The sequence below is a fragment of the Pinus tabuliformis genome, chromosome X, assembly GCF_031772625.1.
Source record: "Pinus tabuliformis cultivar Carrire ecotype Pingquan chromosome X, CPIR1, whole genome shotgun sequence".
Lineage (NCBI taxonomy): Eukaryota > Viridiplantae > Streptophyta > Pinopsida > Pinales > Pinaceae > Pinus > Pinus tabuliformis.
This window is the reverse complement of record NC_142308.1, coordinates 1,493,956,903-1,493,979,245: the sequence shown is the minus strand read 5'-3', so window position 1 is coordinate 1,493,979,245 and position 22,343 is coordinate 1,493,956,903. Positions and strand designations below refer to the sequence as shown.

The 22,343-nt window shown below is 38.5% G+C and overlaps 1 long non-coding RNA gene across 2 annotated transcripts in view; it reads right to left on the bottom strand.

Moving 5' to 3' along the window:
• Nucleotides 1-1,766: 1,766 nt before the first annotated feature.
• The window catches only part of LOC149145674 (uncharacterized), a 40,913-nt gene continuing 20,336 nt past the window's right edge, over nt 1,767-22,343 (bottom strand). The window contains exon 2 of one of the 2 annotated variants that reach the window (XR_016264749.1): nt 1,767-2,175. This is a non-coding gene — a long non-coding RNA (uncharacterized LOC149145674). The remainder of the gene's footprint in view (nt 2,176-22,343) is intronic. The other variant, XR_016264750.1, reaches the window with a different exon arrangement.

Here is a 22,343-nt window from a genome sequence, read left to right as displayed (position 1 = left end):
CATATTTATAGGTTAACTTTGCATCTATCCATGTTAATTTTAAATTTATTAAGCATTAGCAAGATCAAACAATGTTAATGTAAACAACTAGTTTGCATCTATGTTACCTTTTAATCTCTTAATCATGAGCATGATCAAACGAAGTAAATGTAAACAACAACCAGTTTAGCATAAAAGTGGCTTAATCTGAAATTTATTAAAATAGAATAACAACATTTTAACATAAGGTTTATTAAAATAGCATAGCTCCATATTCACCTAGGATCTGTTCATGTTAACTTTGGATCGATCAAATATATGCAGGATCAAACAAATCAAATCAAACAAATGTTCAAAAATAATTAGCCCTAACCAGGATCATGCTTGTGCTTGAACTCCCCACAAACAGAACGGAACTGTAACAAAAGAAATAGATCTGACAAAAGACTAAATTTATATCTGTTGTAGAACAAGTAAAACACCTATATCCATATTAAGCTAGGAGGAGCCCAACATAGAACAACGACTGATTGGGTAAAATTACCTACCAAGTAATGTTTAGTCAAATATGCGTAATGATTTAGATCATTGACTTCAATATCATTAACCACATGATGTATGTACACAAACGAGTTTGCATCCATGTTATCTTTTAGTCTATTAAGCATGAGCAGGTTCAAACAAAGTAAACTGCAAATAATAACCAGATCAGCATACATATGGCTAAATCTTAAATTTATTAAAATGAAATGAAATAACAACATTTCGACATTGGATCTATTAAAATAGAATTGCTCCATCTTCAACTTGGATCTGTGCATGTTAACTTTTGATCAATCAAATATATGCAGGATCAAACAAAGCAAATCAAACAAGTGTTTAAAAACAAAGAGCACTAACTAGGATCATGTTGAGCTTGAACTCCATACAGTCAAAATAGAACAGGAACAAAAGAAATAGAATTCTTGAAAAAGATTAAAACTATGTATCTGTTTTGTATATGTTCTTTTTCTGTTGTAAAATTACAAGGAGAACACCCATATTTTATAATAAATTAAAAGGAGCCAAGCATTAAAGATGGCTGATTGGGTAGTATCGGATAGTTCACCTACCAATCAATGTTAAGTTAAATAGACATAGTGATTAGATCATTGAACTTAACCCAAATGGTGTATGTACACGAACACCCCACCCCAGGACAAGTGTAAGTATCAAAAGAATTCTCAAAAATGCATCCCAACTGCAAGTCTATGAAAGGTACACATTTTAAAAAAAAGTGCAAAGGATGAACACTGGCAAGGGACCATAATGAGGCTGCTGCTGAACGGCCTTGGAGCTAAAACTAAAGAAGATACCACAAAGATGCATGGAAAGAGAAGCGCATGAGTCTGTGGAGGTTGAAAGCACCAATTAGGAAGTATGACAGAAACTTTGAAGAGTGATGCTAAGCAACTTCAAAAAACATGGTTAAGTTCTAAAGTTACTTCCTGAAACTCTGAAGAGTGATGCTAAGCAACCTCAAAAAAATCTCAAAATACATGGTTAAGTTCTAAAGCAAAAGAGGAATGGTTGCAGAGGCACAAGGAAAGCAACACTAACAACTCCCAGATAGACACTGGTTGGAAACCAAAACAAGAAATTCAAACAAAAGAATAGCTCTGAAACCATAAAAGAAAAATAATAGGCCTACATGGAAGCTGAAAACTCCAAACCAAATGCATGACCAAAACTCTAAAAAGGGCCCAGCAACCCCAGCCCAGCTAACAACACCAACAAAGATCAACATAAGAACTGCAAGCGACCATGCGAGGTTAAGCAAATTTGAGTTATAAATCCATTATAGAGTTACATACATCTGCATCTTTACAATGAAGAAAATCACCTTTAAATCAAGACCACATGAACCTATGAGGGCCAGAGCCGCCATCCAAGTCGAGATTCAAACTTCGCGCTGCAATGCAGCTATGTGTTCAACATTGGTGTCTTCTCTGAAGCACCTTCCTTTGGTCTTCTTAGTGCCGCCATCACCAAGTTGGGAAGCGCCCCTCATTATGGTACATTTCAATTTGGGTGCAGGAGTGTGAACGACGTCCACATTGCCATCATCCATCACTGTATCATCATCCATCAGATCATCTTCTTCAGGCTCGAAAAGCAAAACGTCAACCACTGCGCCAACCATTTTACTGTGCATTTCTACAAAACCATTGAAATTTGCCCAGGGCTACGAATATACACAGCAAACGCACGATACACGTCTACACGGTTTATAGGGCTACAAAACAAATAAACACAAGGTATAGATCTGAGAAAAACCCATTACAGAGATGAGTTGTCTTTGTACAAGAAATTGCCAAAGAGACTGTAGGAGTTCATAACACAGATCCAAAGAGTTCCTAAAACAAAGAGGGTCAGAGACCACTGCCACTTAATAAACCGAGCAATTTAGAAATTTGTGTCTCACAAGCTGATACCATGCTTAAAAACAAAGAGCACTAAGCAGTATCATTGAGCTTGAACTGCATATAAACGAAACAGGACGACCAAAGAAATGGAACCAATAAGATGAAAAGATAAAATCTATATATTTGTTGTTTAAATTTATAGGCGTTGTCCATTGAGGTGGCAAATTTGTCTCGATAGCGAAAAATTGCTGAAATTCAGCCATTTTTTTCTCAACAAATTTGATAGGAGTGCTTGGATCTTGTTTTTGACAGTAGAAATGGATTCAGCACTATCAAAAACCCCTGGGGCACCCAAAATCTTGAAACTTGACAGCTATAACTCAGAATTTTCCAAAATTTCTGCATGATTTTATCAAAATCTTGCCAGAAATTCCATTGTATAATTAAATCACATGGAGATGGATGGGTAATAATTATAATAGATTGAGATGATTTAACTCCACTTTATAAATAATTTATAAATTAAATATATATACATTTAAATATATTTTATTCCACTATGTTTCAAGGGTTCGCAAACCCTGGGGTAGGGTTCTCAAACCCGTCTCGAGTTCTCGTCCCCAAGTACCGGGTTCAGGTACGGGTTCTTCTAAAACGCACCCAAAAGAACCGGGTTCTCCAAGTAAGCACCGGGTTCTTCGCAACCAAAATTTGGGTTCTTTTGTCTAATTGGGTGCGTCGAACCCCGACAAGTGCATGGAACCCCAAAATCGAGAACATTAGGGTCAATTTTTTTTAACTAATTTTGTTGTAATTATTTTCAACCTCGGTCTTTTTACTTCTCTTTTTGTAATTTCGACCTAGAAATGGCCATTGTAGATTCATTGTGTAGGCCGAATGTCATCACTATTGTAGCTATGTTAAGTTCATTACTATTGTGGCTATGTAGCTAGAGAGCATGCTGACTAAACATCTAAGTAATGCTGATGGCATGGCTTGAAGCCATTGTTCACTATTTTGAAATTTCCTAGTTCATGTTTCTTAGGCAAATTTTGAATGTAGTATGGCATTGAACATATATCATGATTCTTATTAATATGTAAATTTCAATTTGCACTTTATATCAAACTACAAATTTTGAAATTTCGATGTGAATGTTGAATATTCAATGATGTGCATGTTTAAATCTTTAAAGTTCAAATCATAAATATTTTATTTTTATTGTTTAAAGTTGGAAAATATACAAATATATATACCCCCGACAAACCCACGCACCTGATTTCAAAAAGTGACATACCCGTCCCTAAACCCACATTTCTTGGCAACATAGTTACTCCATGTTTTTTTGTGTAAATAAATTTTATTACAATTTTATGGGCCAATACTATGACTTAATAATACCACATATACAAAAAAAACCATAACTCATTTTTATATCACACATTTTCATGACTTTTTTTCATTAATCAAATTAATATGGGCATCAGTCCATGATAAACATCAAAATATTTCTTAATACATCACACATTGTTGATATTAATAAAAATCATAAAAATTAATTAAATTATAACTTTATTTTGACTCGGTCAAAAAAACAAAAAACAAAAAACAGAAAACCTTATTATTATTATTATTATTTCAAATCTCTTTTCACTCTAAAAAGGGTCTCATTTCACTCTAAAAAAAAGTTTGCATCCCAAGAGATCCCTTTTCACTTTAAAAGAAATTTACATCTCAAGAGATTTTATCCCTATGCTTATAGTAGATTCGAAATTAAGTTGATTAAAATAAAAAAATAAAATAAATTAATTATTAATTATAATTATGAATAACAAATTTCATCAACTTACATAAAACTAAAAACAAAATTAAAACAAAAAAAAAAAAAATTAAGAATTATATTTATAATTATAATTAATAATTCATCTGAACTCTCGATCTATCAAGCCCCCGAAAGGATCAAATCTCTTGAAATGCAAACGTTTTCTAGAGTGAAAAGGAATTTAACATGCAACAAAATTCTTAACCTTGGAGATTCTTAACATCTAAATAGACTTTAATACTAAGTTGCACTGAAACAGATATGGATACGGGGTTTGAAACAGATACAACAAATTTTCAGAAAATCTAGATATGATACGACAAGGAAACAATATATATATATATATGATAAATAAAAAATTCATATTATCATTCATCTTTTAGTCTTTAGAATCTAGATTCTATATTTAAAAATACATAATCATCATCATGAATTCAACATAAACAAATCATCATCTTCATCAATTCAGTATAAACATTGTCATCATCATCATCAATGATTATTATAACATTCAAGTTGGCACCTTTGATTGAAATGTCAATACCCACTCACAGTTGAAAGGAATATGAGATTGTTTTTAGAGTCACATAATACTTCATGAAATTATATATTTTTCTAATGAATTTGACAACACTAACACAGAGGCAACATGGTGAATTTGACTTTATAAACAGTATGTTCCATAGTATCTTGGTCTAGACTCTAAAGGAGTCATGACATAGAAATATTCTTTAGTATCACCGAATATAATGTATAAATTTAATCATTGTAAATAACAACGTCTACACATTATAAATTGGAGGAGATGCTCTGAGCTAGATTTACTTATTCGCAACCTAAGATCATATGACCAAGAATCACGATGCCACAATTTAAGCAATTAAGTATTGTGAAGTATGATGCTAGTAAAGAAATGATAAGAAATTTAACCTAATGCAAAGTGTCAGACCAAGAAGTAACTCCTCAAAAAATCAAATTGTGCTCTTGCATTAAGATTGATCATAGATATATACATGGAGGGAGAGACTCTTTGGGTTTCATCTCCCATTGTCTCTTCATCTTCTAATTATCCTTATTTTCCATTTACAATATTTACATGGTTTACCTAATCCCAAAGATTAAGTGTCAAGATTCCCCCCCTTAATCTGAAAGGGATATTGGTGAGTCCAAGCATCATTCTGAATCTTTCAAACTTTTCTCTTCCAAGCGCCTTCGTGAAGATGTTTGCAATCTGCTCAATTGGTGAACAATGACGTAAGTGGATTGTCTTGGCCTCAACATGATGTCGAATCAAATGGTATTTTTTATTGATGTGCTTCGTTCAATCATGGAACTTTGGGTTCTTGGCCAACTTCATTGCAAAAGTGTTGTAAATCATGAGAGGAATTGAATGCACTTGTTTCTCCTGCAAATCCTCCAGAAATTTCCTAAGCCACACAACTTCATTTGTTGCTTCAGTTGCTACCACATATTCTGCCTCAGTTGTGGAATCCGTTGGAACTGATTGTTTGCAAGAACTCCAAAAGACAGCTCCTGATCCAAGACTAATAACATAACCTGAAGTAGATACCCCAATTTCTTTATCTCCATCGAAGTCTAAATCAGAGTATCCAATCAAGCAAAGTCGCCCACCTGTGTATACTTAAGTCCAAAGTCTTGAGTTCCTTTCAAGTATTTTAGAACTATTTTTGCAGCAAACCAATGTCCCTCACAAGGCTTTTGCATAAACCTAGAGAGGATTCCAACAGCAAATGAAATGTCTGATCTAGTAGTAGTCAAGTAATTGAATCTTCCTACGAGTTGTCTATACTTTGTTGCATTCTCAAACTCTTTTCCTTCAGTGGATGTGAGCTTTATATTTTGTTCCATTGGAGTGGTTAAAGGATTGCAATCAGTCATGCCAAACTTGTTCAAGAGATCTCCATTGCACTTCTTTTGGGAGAGGAATATAAACTTCAAATGTTGAGTTACTTAGGTTGGACACCTAATCTGCTTAGGGTTAAGGTGTGGAAGCAAGCTCCAACTTGGACTTTGGTGAGGCTCCAACCTCCAGAGCACCAACTCTATTTTCCCAAGACACCAATCTTGGACTTAAGAGCACCAACTCTCAAGGACTTCAATCCTTCCTGCTTTTGAGGCACTAACCCCAAGGACTCCAATCCAATCTCACTTCTGAGGCACCAGCGTCAAGGACTCCCATCCTTCTCACTTTTAAGGCTCCAACCCCAAGGACTCCAATCCTTCTGCTCTCAGAACTCTTCTCTGCTGATTTCTGTCTATTTACAACTTCACTGTAGTCTCCAAACTACAGTATCAATGACAACCATGTCTTCTTATGGATGAGTCTTCACAGCTCTGCACACTGCCCACGCATAGTCTCCAATAGCCTTTTCTGCTGCTGCTGCCTCTATAACCTTCGTTGCTTCTGCAGCCTCTACAGCCTCCGCTGCTTTTACTACCTCACACTCTGGTTCTTCACCCCCACAGCAGCTCCAACAGTGTTCAACAGCCGCAACAGTGTTCACTAGCAAATTCAAACAATGCTCCACCACCTCTGCTGCTTCTGCTACCTCATATTCTGGTTTGTTTGCAACAACCATCACCCCATGTAGTCCTCTGTTTACTGTTTTATGCATACCTGTCTTTGTCCATTCGTTTCCTCTTTCTTGCTGGCTCTTCGGCTTCCTTCTCGCCTGCTTCAGCTTCCTCACTTGTTGGCTTGTTTGTCGCTGTAGCTTCCTCTGTCCATTCGTTTTCACAGGACACGTTGAATCAATGAGCAAGGATCGAGTCATCCGTAGAGAACACAAGTTCAAAAACTTGTAATAGCGCTGCTTTGCCAATGATTGTGGGCATACACAGGGATGGCATTTTTTAACGGACAGCCACGTCCTTATCATAATCATAATTGCCATGATTTGGTCTCCCGCACTATCGGGACTGTTGCTCACAATATTTTCGCCTCCACACTTAAGAATCGGAGCCACCCTTTTATCACCGCTTTTATGTCTATCGAAAGCTTTCCTTAGGCTATGTGCCTTCTATAAACCTTGGACTTACTTAGAATCAGAGCCACCTTTTTATCGGTGCTTTTAATCACCCATCGGAAGCCACCGCCCAACCGCGTGTTAACTATCGGGCTAAGCTTTAAAGCCCCACGGAAATGCACATATACAAATATATGGCCAACACTATAAAACCCCGCGGTCACATATATTTTAATACACGGGAAACCCATGTAATTCCGCTCAATATGAACATTCGCGGATTTCAAATCTTATCCGCCCGCCTTTATAATTATCGGCGGGTCCGGATTTCGGCGGTCTCAATAAACTCTTAACTCCAACCTCCGACGCCCTTGCGGACCCGATATGCCGATTACATCCCTTCCTAAAATGACTTCGGGTCCGGGATGTCGGGGTTTTCGCGGCCTCTTGCGATGCGATAGTTCTGCGGACCCGACGGCCCTCTATACTCTGCTTCTTAATGATTTCGGGTCCGGCTTTTCGGCAGGTTCGCATCGGCAGTTTTGTAATACAAAGGGTCTGCGGACCCGACGCTCCTTTAGGTTCTGTTTTATAATATTTCGGCTCCAATTATCGGCGATGTCACATATCGCTTCCTCCGAAATGATACAAGTCCTCCGCGGACCCGATATGCTTTCTATTTTGCTTGATAAGAGTTTCGGCTCCGGGTCCTTCGGCGATTTCGCTGATCGCTACCTCCGAAATGATACAAGTCCTCCGCAGACCCGATATGCTTTCTATTTTGCTTGATAAGAGTTTCGGCTCTAGGTCCTTCGGCGATTTCGCTGATCGCTACCTCTGAAATGATACAAATCCTCCGCGAACCCGATATGCTTTCTATTTTGCTTGATAAGAGTTTCAGCTCCGGATTTCGCTGATGCGATAAGGATTCTCTGCTCCGCGGACCCGATATGCTTTCTATTTTGCTTGATAAGAGTTTCGGCTCCGGATTTCGGAGCTTGCACCTTGAACAGTTCCGACGACTCCAAGGGACTTTCGCCGATGCGATAAGGATTCTCTGCTCCTCTGCGATTTCTTCTGGACCGTTGATCTGGCAGATCAAACGGCTCCTATGTATTCTCCCGCTTTGATGAAAGTTTGGCTTTAAACACAACTATATATATATGAAGTATTGTCTTCGATATGGCTCCTCTGCTCTGACACTCCTTCGATATGGCTCCTCTTGCTCCGATATATGTGTATGCTCCCGATATCTATTATCTGCGGCATATATGGCTATGTTACAAGCAACGTTCCTCTTGCTCTGATATGGCTCTCCAATAGCTGTTCTGCTCCCGATAGGCTCCCGATAACTCTGTCTACTTCCTCTATGGCTCTGATAGCTCTGTTTACTCCTCTGTTGCTCCGATGGCTGTGTCCTCCGCTCTTTCTCTATGCTCTTTTGATCGGTCTCTGTGTGCTCCTCTTCTTTGGCATATATATGTGACATATACATATATATGGCTCCTCTTGGTTCCTCTTGGTCCATCTGCTCTTCTCGGTCCGTCTCCTCTTGGCTCCTCTTGTTCCATCTGCTCCTCTCTGATATGCCTGTTTTGGCATATGTATATATGTATGTGGCTCCTCCTGCAGCTCCTTTTAGTCATGTCCAATGTGGCTCCTCTGGCTTCTCGTCTCCATCTACTCCTCTGGCTTGGCAGTGTCTTTCAAAGACCTCCTTGCATATAAGTCTGTTTCCGCATATAGATATATATATATATATGGCTCGGCTATACTGATGGCCTTTGCTCCTGTCTCTTCATGAATCTGCTTTGCATCCCCTTGGCTTCATGTCATCCTCTAGTATCCAGAATATTGCCATATTGACATCAATGACAACCTAGTTCAACAATCTCCCCCTTCGTTATTGATGGCAATATTCTTCTTCTCTCCCCCTCTGACATCAATGGCAAAGGAGTGCTCTGGGACTCCCCCTATCAAACTGCTTGTGTTCTTCATGAAGATAGAAGGATTGATGCTTTATCATCTTCATGTCTCAGAACTGCTTTAGCATGGCTTCAACAATGCTTCAGGATGCTCTACTTTAATGCTTTCATTCAGATTGCAAATGGCCATACACAGGTCTAAGTCCAGGCTTTCATGCTCAATCCATATTGATGTCTCCATAGGCAGAATTGAGAGACCTTCAGAGTTCGAATCAAGATAGAAACTACTCCTGAGATTGTCTTTCTTCAGATCTGAGTTTATTTGTGTCTTTGTGCTTCCCCTTAAGTTACTGCCATCTAGTATTCAATCATCATTGTATTTGGAAAAAAAAATGTGAGGGGTTGTGCCTTGTTGTTGCTATATTCCTTAAGTGATTTGTATCAGCTTCAGTTATGCTTGACTGCACAACATTCTCCTTCCTGTGAGCCATTTTTTCCTTGCGTTCTTGTACATATCTCTGCAGATTCAAATATCCAATCTGTGACTGCCTTTTAAATCCAATTGCTGATCTGCATCCTTTTACAATGCTTCAGTTTGTTATATGTTGCTAGCTGCTCTTACTTCAACCTCCATTCCAGATGTATCTGTTTGTTTGAAGACTGCCTCTATTAGTGTCCAGAATTTATCTGTTCTCACATTAAATTCCTGAGTTAAGACATAAACCTCTGTGATAACAGCACCATGTATGTTTGCCCTATTTCTTTAACAACAGTCCAAAGAATGGTTACAGGATCATATGCTTCAATGGAGTGCTTCTGAAACATGATAGGCTCCCCCTAACTGTATGCATCATCTCCTCTTGGCAGAGTCTTCTTATAAAATGCTTAGATTGTCAGAATTTAGGCCAATGATACATGTTGTTGGCTGAAGAACTCAAGGGACTTTCGGATTGTATTTCCTTCCTTCTCCATACTTGTGTAACTTTCTTCTTTTGCATGGTTCTAGCTTGTGTAAGAGCCCATGTTAAGTTACAATCTCGTGCCATATGACCAATGTTATGACACTTGAGGCATTCTACATTGTACATGAATAAGAATTCATGGTTTCTTCTTGCAAAATTGTTTCTTGGAGGTTGTCGGAGGCTATAACATCTATCTCTATGAGATGGTTGGGGACCACAACATCTATCTTTATGATATACTTTACAGTGTTTTGCCATATGACCAAAGTTTGAACAGGAATAACAAAAACCAAAAAATGAACTTTGGTACCTGGGAGATGGAGGTTTCTTTGGTGTACTTTTGAAGCCTTGCTGCCTTGAGATCCTTTGATGATAACCATTGCTTCTCGCATCTTTGTCATCATCTATATTTCTTCTTGGAGCTGGTTTTCTTCTTGGAGCACGATTTGTTCTATTGTAATCTTGATTCTTCTCCTTGCCTTCGCTGGAACTGGGAGCATCACCATTTCTTTTTGTCTTCTTTATATCTCTTTTGTTTGAAGCATTTTCATTCTTGTTTGAGGATTCACCTGCATACCCGAGGCCTGATTTATCAAATGGACATCTGTGATAGCTGAGCATGTCATCCAAAGCCTGAGAGCTCTTCATGATTTTGTTCATCCCTTCAACCTTTTTCCTGAGGAGGACAATCTCTTCTTCCAGTCTTTCACACTCACTATTCTTCTTTGCAAGTTGTTCCTCAGTTGCTTCCTTGCTACGAGTAGCTTCAGCTGCTACTATTTTAAGGGAGATGATATCTGACTTCATTTTGAAGATTTCTTCATTCTTTGCTTGACTGCTCTCCATTTCCTTCTCAGCTCCTTGTGCTTGTTTCCTGGCTTCTTGTAATTGGGACTTAAGGGAGGAGACCTCTACCTTGTACTGACCAATTTCTTCTTCAAGTTTGTTCACGCTCTTGTGCCTTTGTTCAAGCTGGCTTGACAAGATATCTTCCTGCTTCTTTGCTTTATGATATTCCTTCTTAAGCTTGGCAAGCTCTTCATCCCTTTCTTGTACTTGAAGCTTGATGAGATCAACTTTCTTCCTTGTTTGATCTTGGTCACCAACTGGAGCTATCTTCTTAAGTTTCTCATTTTCCTTTTTCAAATTGTTAATCTCTTCCATGGCAGTCATAAGTTGAGCGAGGAGTTCTTCTACAAAGTCTTTTTCATTCTCTTCATCTTCTAAGTCTGCTTTAGCATTGACATCATCATTCTCATGTTCAGTTTCCATGATGGGTTCTGGATTTCTTTCTAGATTTCCATTATCTTCTTGATTGATGTTCATGGTCAATGCTCCTTTTGAGTGAAGGTCATGAAGTTTGTCCCATATACCCTTTGCTAATGAACATTTTCCTAGATTATTCTTTACAGAATCAGGTAGCCCATTCAAGATTGCCTTTACTGCTTTTGCATTGTACTCCTTGGATTTTTCATCCATACTGCTATCATCAATCACAGATTTCCAGATTTCAAAGCCTTGAGTCTGTAAGAAATTCCTCATTCTTACTTCCCATATATTAAAGTTCCCATTGAGCCTTGGAGCCTCCTCAAATTCATTGTCTTCTATTTTAGTAGTAGAGGGAGACACATCCTTAAGAGGATTGGAGACTTTCTTCCTTGATCTCGCCATTTGTGTTCTAAGAGTCAACCTTCAAGCTGTTAAGCTTTGAATGAAGGAACCTGCTCTAATACCAATTGTTGGAAATACTGAGTGTATTTGTTTGTTTGAAAACTGCCTCTATTATATGCTACTAGTTGCTCTTACTTCAACCTCCATTCCAGATGTATCTGTTTGTTATATGCTGCTAGCTGCTCTTACTTCAACCTCCATTCCAGATGTATCTGTTTGTTATATGCTGCTAGCTGCTCTTACTTCAACCTCCATTCCAGATGTATCTGTTTGTTTCAAGGTGCAAGCTCCGAAATCCGGAGCCGAAACTCTTATCAAGCAAAATAGAAAGCATATCGGGTCCGCGGAGGACTTGTATCATTTCGGAGGTAGCGATCAGCGAAATCGCCGAAGAACCCGGAGCCGAAATTAAGTTAGGAAGGAGTATAAGGAGGTGTCGGGTCCGCGTTCCTTGTCGGAGAACGGAGCAACAGTGCAGTGGACGCGATATGCGACTTAGCGCTAACCGTCCGATCTGAAGGAATAATGGAAGGCGGAGATCTAATCGGCAATCGGCAATTGGCATATCGGAGCGATCGCGTCGGAAGGATCGGGGGAAGCGATATGTGACATCGCCGATAATTGGAGCCGAAATATTATAAAACAGAACCTAAAGGAGCGTCGGATCCGCAGACCCTTTGTATTACAAAACTGCCGATGCGAACCTGCCGAAAAGCCGGACCTGAAATCATTAAGAAGCAAATTATAGAGGGCCGCCGGGTCCGCAGAACTATCGCATCGCAAGAGGCCGCGAAAACCCCGACATCCCGGACCCAAAGTCATTTTAGGAAGGGATGTAATCGGCATATCGGGTCCGCAAGGGCGTCGGAGGTTGGAGTTAAGAGTTTATTGAGACCGCCGAAATCCGGACCCGCCGATAATTATAAAGGCGGGCAGATAAGATTTGAAATCCGCGAATGTTCATATTGAGCGGAATTACATGGGTTTCCCGTGTATTAAAATATATGTGACCGCGGGGTTTTATAGTGTTGGCCATATATTTGTATATGTGCATTTCTGTGGGGCTTTAAAGCTTAGCCCGATAGTTAACACGCGGTTGGGCGGTGGCTTCCGATGGGTGATTAAAAGCGCCGATAAAAAAGGTGGCTCTGATTCTAAGTAAGTCCAAGGTTTATAGAAGGCACATAGCCTAAGGAAAGCTTTCGATAGAGATAAAAGCGGTGATAAAAGGGTGGCTCCGATTCTTAAGTGTGGAGGCGAAAATACTGTGAGCAACAGTCCCGATAGTGCGGGAGACCAAATCATGGCGATTATGATTATGATAAGGACGTGGCTGTCCGTTAAAAAATGCCATCCCTGTGTATGCCCACAATCATTGGCAAAGCAGCGCTGTTACAAGTTTTTGAACTTGTGTTCTCTACGGATGATTCGATCCTTGCTCATTGATTCAACGTGTCCTGTGAAAACGAATGGACAGAGGAAGCTACAGCGACAAACAAGCCAACAAGTGAGGAAGCTGAAGCAGGCGAGAAGGAAGCCGAAGAGCCAGCAAGAAAGAGGAAACGAATGGACAAAGACAGGTATGCATAAAACAGTAAACAGAGGATTACATGGGGTGATGGTTGTTGAAAACAAACCAGAATATGAGGTAGCAGAAGCAGCAAAGGTGGTGGAGCATTGTTTGAATTTGCTAGTGAACACTGTTGTGGCTGTTGAACACTATTGGAGCTGTTGTGGGGGTGAAGAACCAGAGTGTGAGGTAGTAAAAGTAGCGGAGGCTGTAGAGGTTGCAGAAGCAGCGGAAGTTATAGAGGCAGCAGCAGAAAAGGCTATTGGAGACTATGCGTGGGCAGTGTGCAGAGCTATGAAGACTCATCCATAAGAAGACATGGTTGTCATTGATACTGTAGTTTGGAGACTACAGTGAAGCTGTAAATATACAGAACTCAGCAGAGAAGAGTTCTGAGAGCAGAAGGATTGGAGTCCTTGGGGTTGGAGCCTTAAAAGTGAGAAGGATGGGAGTCCTTGAGGCTGGTCCCTCAGAAGTGAGATTGGATTGGAGTCCTTGGGGTTAGTGCCTCAAAAGCAGGAAGGATTGAAGTCCTTGGGAGTTGGTGCTCTTAAGTCCAAGATTGGTGTCTTGGGAAAATAGAGTTGGTGCTCTGGAGGTTGGAGCCTCACCAAAGTCCAAGTTGGAGCTTGGCAACCGATTGTGACCATCTATATATTGTATTTATTTTACTGCACAGTTATATTAATAAAAGCATTTATTCTTGTTGTTCATATTGTGTTCTGAATATATATGTTTTAACTGGTAAAACAATAGTGGAAAAAAGAAATACTGATTCACCCCCCCTCTCAGTATTTCCAACAGGACAGTCAAAGGGAGTGCAAGGGACGTTGGAAGACGAATCCAACAATTACAAGAATGTATTATAAATGTACATCTATGTTAATAGTAAATGCAATTAATGATTTACCTTTCCTATCTTGTCTATGTCTAGCATGGTATTAGAGTAGGCCTACTCCTGCCCTGCCCATATCTAAGCCACCGGTTTTGTGGCCTTCCTATATGCTCTATCTAGTTGTGCGCTTCTTTCATCTCGTGATTGTGGTTTCAATGGCGCTATCTATGGGTTGTTGCTCTTGATATGTATGATGCATATGTTGGATTGATCAAAGTCTGTGCATAATATGTGGGATGTATGCATAGAATTATGTTGAATGTCGTGAATTTGGTTGACAGCATTGAAGATTTAAACCCTACATTGATTTCGGTCAATTGCATTGTGTTCTACATGCTAAACATTACTGGGATAGAGCGTTGAAATAGTGTGTTATGCAAATGACAGTTATGTCATTTTTGTTCATTGTCATTTCCACTCTCTCCGTAATGCTCCATTAATTTACTGACGGTCAGGAACTCGTTGCCTCTCCTCTGTCGATTCCTTGGATTGGCAAAGCCGTATATGTTGTGTCGAATTAGAATTCGTGCACATAGGCTATAACATATTCTCCTTTGGCTGCCTTGGACCGTTTTTTCTATCTTTCCTTGTTGTTGCACCTCTAACTCATAACACTCAAAATTTTCACACTGCCTTGCTAGAGGTCAGCATACCCCAACTGTGCTCACCACTCTGCATACCCCATCTGATGCCTCATCATAGAACTTTGCTATTCCAGAGCGCAGATCAACAAAACTCGCATCAGCCCCGGCCTTGCACTGGACGCGACTTCTAGGCATTGTGGGAGGCGTTGGTGGGAATCAAATCGAGGTTGAACGCTTATCCAATAAAGAAGGTTGTCGGACAGCGACAACATTCTTGGGACAGGGGGCATAGTCTCTCATCAATGGTGTGATTAGCCCACCACCTTGTGGCACCTCGTTGGCAGTCCCAAAGACATTGATGTACCAGCTCTCGTTGTCGTCGTTTATCGATGTGAATGAAGATCGAGACAAATTGAAAGCCCCATGTTGCGAATAGCTCTCAGAGACTGCGGGGAGTTTGAATGAAGATATGCTGAAAGGACTGTAGAGGTTGACTTTCCAGTTAATTCCCAAGTAGAAGCAGCGGACTGCGACCAAAATGAGGGTGAAGGCGTTGCTCAAGCAAGGCTTTGTGACCCAAAATTCAGATGCCATTTTGGAGTTTGAGAGTAGGATTTGTGCATTGATATTAAATTCTTGTGGAGCAGTTTAATCTTGCATTGAAGTTATTATATGCATTGGCATGTCCCTCCATTATTTAAAATTCCGGCATATGCATTGGTTAGTTGATGTCCCGCGCTTGATGTCGATTGGGTTGAGGTGTTGAATTTAGTGGCATACTCATTGCATAGTTTGTGTAGCAGTATTTAAAGTGTTGTTAGTTGCAACGATAATCCAACAAATTTTGTGCAATTTCTAGCCTAAGGTATTAAGATTGAAGAAAATGGCTAGGATTGATAGAGTTGTTGTTGGTGTAAAACAGTTCTTTTTGGATTATTGACCGCTTTAAAGGGCTATTGCACACTGGTTGTTTGTTGCACATTTACAAAATATTTTGCAGTGACATTGTATTGCAAGTGAGTGTTGTTTCTTCTCTATAGGTTCATAGTTGTGATCAGTTTTAAGTGTAATTTTGACAATGGATAAAATAACCAAAATTGGTGAAGTATTAGAGTTCTTAAAAACTTTGATACATTCCTTTGATCATGATACAGTAAGAATCAACAAAGCTTCTCTTGCTGACATTAGAACCTATTTGCAAAATGCACAAGAGAAGATAGAATTTTTGGAGCTTGAATCTCAGCTTCAACAAAAGGAATTAAAACAGAGTCATCATTATGACCTGTTTCTGTTCAGAACATTGAAACAGACTCCCATAAGCAACAAGTTGATTCAAATCTAGTGCCCAATGAAGCAGCAGAATTGCATGCAGAAGCAGAAATTCAGCCTGCACTTCCCAAGCCAATCATCAGACCTTGGGAAGAGCTTGTCCACAACAAGCACAGAACAGGTCTTGGATATGATAAGGAGGCGTCCTTTCATATTCCAGACTATTCCAAGCCCATTCAATTTCAAAGTGTTGGGTTTCTTCATGGCGGTTCACCTTCACCTGTTCCAGATTCTGCTCCTCCACATTCGCAGCCAAAAGTTGTTAAATGCCAACATTGTGACCGAGTTGGCCATGTGAAAGATCATTGTTTTGATCTTCACCCATGCAAGCATTGTGGTCAGCATAATCATCATTCAAACAAATGCTTCAGAAACAAGCTTCCTGCAAGAACAAAGATTCATCTTGGATGGATCACTTCTTGGCAATGGGCTTCAACAGCCAAGAAGATATTTCAGTCATATGTCAGAATCTCTTCTAGAATATTAAAAGGTCTTGCAGTTGAGTTTTCTCCATCCTCTCACCTTGTATCTGACAGAAGTGATGGTCATATACAAGCCTCAAAGCCACACAAAGCGAGCCTAAGCCACAACATGCCAATATCAAACTCAAAGTTGTAGCCAGAGATAGAGATGCCCCTGAGCATGATTTTGGTTGGTGGTCAACCTTAAACCATCTATGCGGGGTTGAGAGCTCCCTTTTCAAGTTGAGATTCTCCCTCTTCAAAGAATTAGGGACACTTCCTCTAGCAGAAGACTTCAACGTCTTGCCAGTTTTGGAAGAGTTCCAGGAATTGCATTAAGCATTCCATAGTTGGTGGTCATCCTTAAACCACTGCAAGTTGAGATTCTCCCTTTCTATGCAGGTTACAAACCTCCCTTTTTCCAAGTTGAAGGTCTCCCTCTTCAAAGCATTAGGAGCACTTCAGATTTGGAAAAGTTTTGGGAACTGCATTAAGCGTTCCAGTGTTGGTGGTCATCCTTAAACCACCACCTTATGCCAACATTTCAGAGAGCACATCCAACCTAGTGTTGTCATGCATTTTTCTACATTTTGTATTACAGCTCTCTTCTTGGACTCATACATACCCCTTCGGATTAAGGGGGGGTGTTGGACACCTAACCCGCTAAGGGTTAAGGTGTGGAAGTTGGACACTCAAAGGGAGTCCAAGAGACATTGGAAGATGAATCCAACAGTCACAAGAATGTATTATAAATGTACATTTATGTTAATAGTAAATGCAATTAATGATTTACCTTGTCTATGTCTAACAACTTCAATACCAAGATAGTAGTGAACATAGCCCAAGTCTGTCATTTCAAAACCCTTCCTCAACTCCTCCTTAATGGATGCAATATAGCTCTCATTGTTCCCTGTCATCAAAAGATCATTTACATACACCACAAGATATACAACTATTTTGCCAACTTTCTTGACAAACAAAGTTGCATCATCAAGATCATAATGTTTGAAGTTGAGTTTCAAAAGATGCTCAATTAACTTCTCGTACTAGGCTCGCAAAGCTTGCTTGAGGCCATACAAGGATTTTACAAGCTTGCATATTTATGTTCCTGACCCTTCACAACAAATCCTTCTAATTGGGACATAAAAACATTCTCTTTCAGATCTCCATTTAAGAAAGCAGTTTTTACATCTATTTGATGGACTTTCCAACCATTTTGTGTTGCCAAGGCAAAGAGTATCCAGATGGTAACCCATTTTGTTATGGGGGCAAAAGTTTCCTCATAATCAATCCCTTCTTTCTGTGCAAAACCTTTTGCCACAAGTCTGGCTTTGTGCTTGTCAAATGAGCCATCATCTTTATACTTGTTCTTGTAGACCCACTTGCAGCCTATTGATTTGGTTTCGGTTATCGCCCAAAATATACACTTAAGGCGCAACGCTCAAAGTAGGGGTTGTCACTCTGATCCCTACTCACTCTGTTTAGACTCTCTCCTAGCTAAGTCAAGGGGGTAGTCCCGAAGGGTAGATGGAAAGGGGAAACTTGTTGGAACAAGTTCGAGGAGATTTGAGGCAAGGCAATTACTTCTCTAGGCAGCTTGAATTAAGATTAGAGGGTAAGTTATTAAATTGAGCAATGTAAGACAAATAACTTCACTTAAAATAATGACACTTAGAAGAAATCATAAGAGACCAATGCCTAGATACAATGCTCAAATAAATTATATAACTTGTTCAATGATGAAATATACTTCAAGCTATAAGATAAGTAATGCTGCAAGGAAATGTTAGCACCAAAGACAATGAAGAAATGAGCAGTGGATTATTAGAGAACAATGACAATATCAACAAGCACAGCAGTGCAAATATAAATCACTCACAATCCCAATTGTCAATGTTCAAGATGCAAGATCTAATGGGAAATGCAATATATGTTTGGAATGAGGATGACCAAGTAGGATTGCTTCAATGTAAGAGATATCAAATCAAAATTATCACAAGGCCACTACGTTCCAATGCCTTGAGTTATGTCAACCAATTACAATGCCAAATTGAATTAGATCCTAGTGTAATTGTGAGAAAAAAAGAGTTTCCAATATCCAATAGCTCCTTGAATTGCCAATCTAATCAACAATGTTTAGCTTTCGAGATGGATAAGTACTTTTATGATTGAGGTAATTGCAAGATTGCAGAAATGACTTATTACCAAAATGAAACCATAAGAACACTTGTTCCTTTTAACTTATGATCATGAAAGCAATATGATTACTTGCAATTTCTTTATAGCCAACCTTTTTTATGACAGTTAATAGAGATATGCAACTTCTGCAATTTTGATTTGCAAGTTAAGAAACAATATGCAAATGGCAATATTATTGTTTAGACAATATGTAACTTCAGTCACCAAAATATATTTATAATTAAGATGCAATCAGCGCTACGTCTAAGCAAGATAGAAACCCCTTAGAGCATGAGTTAACACCACTCACCAATCAAATCCGCTATTTACTTTTATACCACTGTTATATAAGATCAGACTTTAGAAAAAGTATGACAGTCATAAATATTGAATGCCTTATTAATGCAATGAACTGTTAAAAATCCTAGACGACTTGTGAATGATTCTAGGTCACTATCATAAGATTTTCACCACTGCCGTAGATACATTATCAGACTTTGGAATCAGCGTATCATATTTTTCAGATTTACAAGAAACTAGAAGGTCAAGGCATCAGGATAACTTATCACTTAATGTTTATTGTGCAATAATTACAAGTTTATGTGAGTAAATTTGTATGAGCCTTAGATCATGAACATACCACTGTAAAGTATATACCTGAAACCTGTAATGAAATAGAGAAGGAGACAGAGTTGAACAGCAAACCACTTTAGTCCAAGGCCCTCTTTGATGATCTTACCTACAAGCATCGTTACTTGGAAGATGAAAACAAATGTTGCAAACAAGTCGTCAGTACATGGAAACTAAAATATGACAGAGATGGAGACTTTCGGTGACAGCTGGGGGTTTAGGGAAGAATAATGAAAAGTTAGAAGAAAGGGACAATGAAGGCTACGCTGGCAAAGGGAAGGCTTGACTGGGCCAGCAAAAAGGAAGAAGGTAGACTGAAAAGGATAAGGGTAGGCATGAAGGTGCAGCAAGGAAATTAAGGCAAACAAGTCTGCGTTAAGCCTTGAAAGGCTGCTACAAGCAACAAGAGGCAGCAAATAAAGGCTGCTACAAGCAGGGAAAATAGGGAAGTGAGTGAAGAAAAGGGTGTCAAGAAAGATAGGGAAGGCAGCAAAAGAGGAGCGGAGGCTACGGCAAGCAGCAGAGGAGGGTTTGGAGTTGCAGAGGGATAAGGTTGAGGGAGATGGGAGTTGCGGCAGCAGGGGAAGAGGCAATAGTGTGGAGGGAAAAGGGAAGAGCGGAGGTTTACGAGGCTATCGAGCGAGAGACGCAGGGATAAAAGAGATGGAGGAGCGACATGGAAAAAGGGTGGTCGCAGGGAAGGAGAGAGGAAATGGAATCAACGGCAACGAGGAATACGTTGTGGCAAGTTTTGGATGGCCCTAGGGGCCTATGTTAGGCCTTTAGGGCCCTAAAAAAATTAAATTAAAAAATTGCCCCAAAAAAAAAATTAAACAAAAGTTTGTTGTCTTCAATTGCTCTTAAATTTTTTATGAAAAACCTCGGATCTGAAACTCTAATGAATGATCTTGTCATGTCCTGACCCTACAAACAATATTTGAGACGAGATCTTACCCTCTAAGGCCTCTATCTGTCTCAAAATACCAAAAAAATATTATCTGCAAACTTCATATCTTTGCCTGCACAAAATGAAAATGAAACCCCAAGTCCCACATATGTACAAAAATAAAACCCAAAACCTTAATGTTAAGAATTTAAATTTTTTCTACAAAAAAATTCAAATCTATACAAATAAAATACAAATCTATCAGATCTGAGTATGAGTCCAACTTTGTTCCCAGATCTGTAGATATAAGCTCTTCCTAGTCAGATCTATTAATTAAATTCAAGTCTACCAGATTTAAGTATGAGTCCAACTCCGCTTCCAGATCTGCAAATATAGACTCTTTCTAGCCAGATTGAGTACAAATTATAAAAGATGATTAATTTAAAAATGAAGTCTTAGCCCCAAAGACCCTACAAAAGGAAAATTGTAAAATAAATCTAAGAATTTAGATCCAACTTTGTTCCCAGATCTGTAGATATAAGCTCTTCCTAGTCAGATCTATCAATTAAATTCAAGTCTACCAAGATCTAAGTATGAGTCCAACTCCGCTTCCAAATCTGCAAATATAGACTCTTTCTAGCCAGATTGAGCACAAATTATAAAAGATGATTAATTTAAAAAATGAGGTCTTAGCCCCAAAGACCCTGCAAAAGGAAAATTGTAAAATAAGTCTAGGAATTTAGATCTGGAAGACTCTTTAGTCAACTGGTCCAGCCGAGGACTTCCCCAAATGACCAATTTTTTAAATTCAAATAATTTTTGCACACTTCAAATTAAACTGACAGATTAATAAAGATGTAAAATAACAATGTAATTTTTCTAGAATTAGAGATACCTGCTATAACTCTATTAAAATTGAAATATTAGTTCAAGCCCAATAAACTATGCAAGCTACTTGTGCAATAAATTATTCCTCAAAGGTTATTAACCAACAACTTATTAAAAACAATATTAATTAGAGCATTAAAAACAATATTACCATAAAATGTAAACAATATTACTTTGTCGTATTATTATTCCAGAAAAAATTACAAAAGAGCTTAGAAAGCTAGAACATGATTCAAAGATCGGTTCATTTGTGAGACATTTATAAAAAAATTCTCCAAACGATTAGTTGACTTGATCCCCATTAAAGTAATCTTGACCATTGATAAAGATTTAATTATCTTTTAATCATCACCATTGAAATTATTTATTTTTTAGAAAAAAATGAATTTTTCATTTAATTGAATTTGAATTAACTCAAAATTAATTATTTTGAGTTAATTTCATCAAAATTTTAACTTTGACTCAACCACCAAAACCCAAGGGTCCAAAATTTCTTGATATTTTCAATATTCCCTTGGTGGAGGTTTGACTTTGATTTAACCACCAAGGCCCAAGGGTCCAAAATTTCTTGATATTTTGAATATTCCCTTGGTGGGGGGCCTCCAAAAATTAATTTCTCTAGAACCCACAAAATTTTTAATTTGGAGAATTTATTTTTCCTAAAACTTAACCTTGACTCTAATTAATTAAATTTCTCGCTTATGATTTTTAATTTATTTTTGTCAGAAAATTTAATTAATTGACACGAGGGGATTAATTATTTTTTCCCACCCTCTAATATTTTATTTAGCATCATGGCTAAAATATTATTTACATAAAATAATTACATTTAACCTATGAAGGAGAACACCCATTCGTTAAAGACCCTAAATTATTTACTCAATTCCGCGACTCAAATATGATCTAGTAGACCAAGTGATATGTAATAAAATAATTTAGTCAATTAACTAAAATTATTTCCAAACCACTTACAAAAGACTCGACTAAAACATTAGGACTTACCTAAAATCTTAACAACAAAATCCACCCTAGCTTTGGGGTGAGGATGGGGGAAAACTTTGTCAGTCATTTGTGTCTGAAAACACAGATGAATTAGTGAGGCGAAAAACCTCCTAAAATAGAAATCATCACTAAAAAGCTTACCTAAGTTGTTACATACATAATGGTCTTA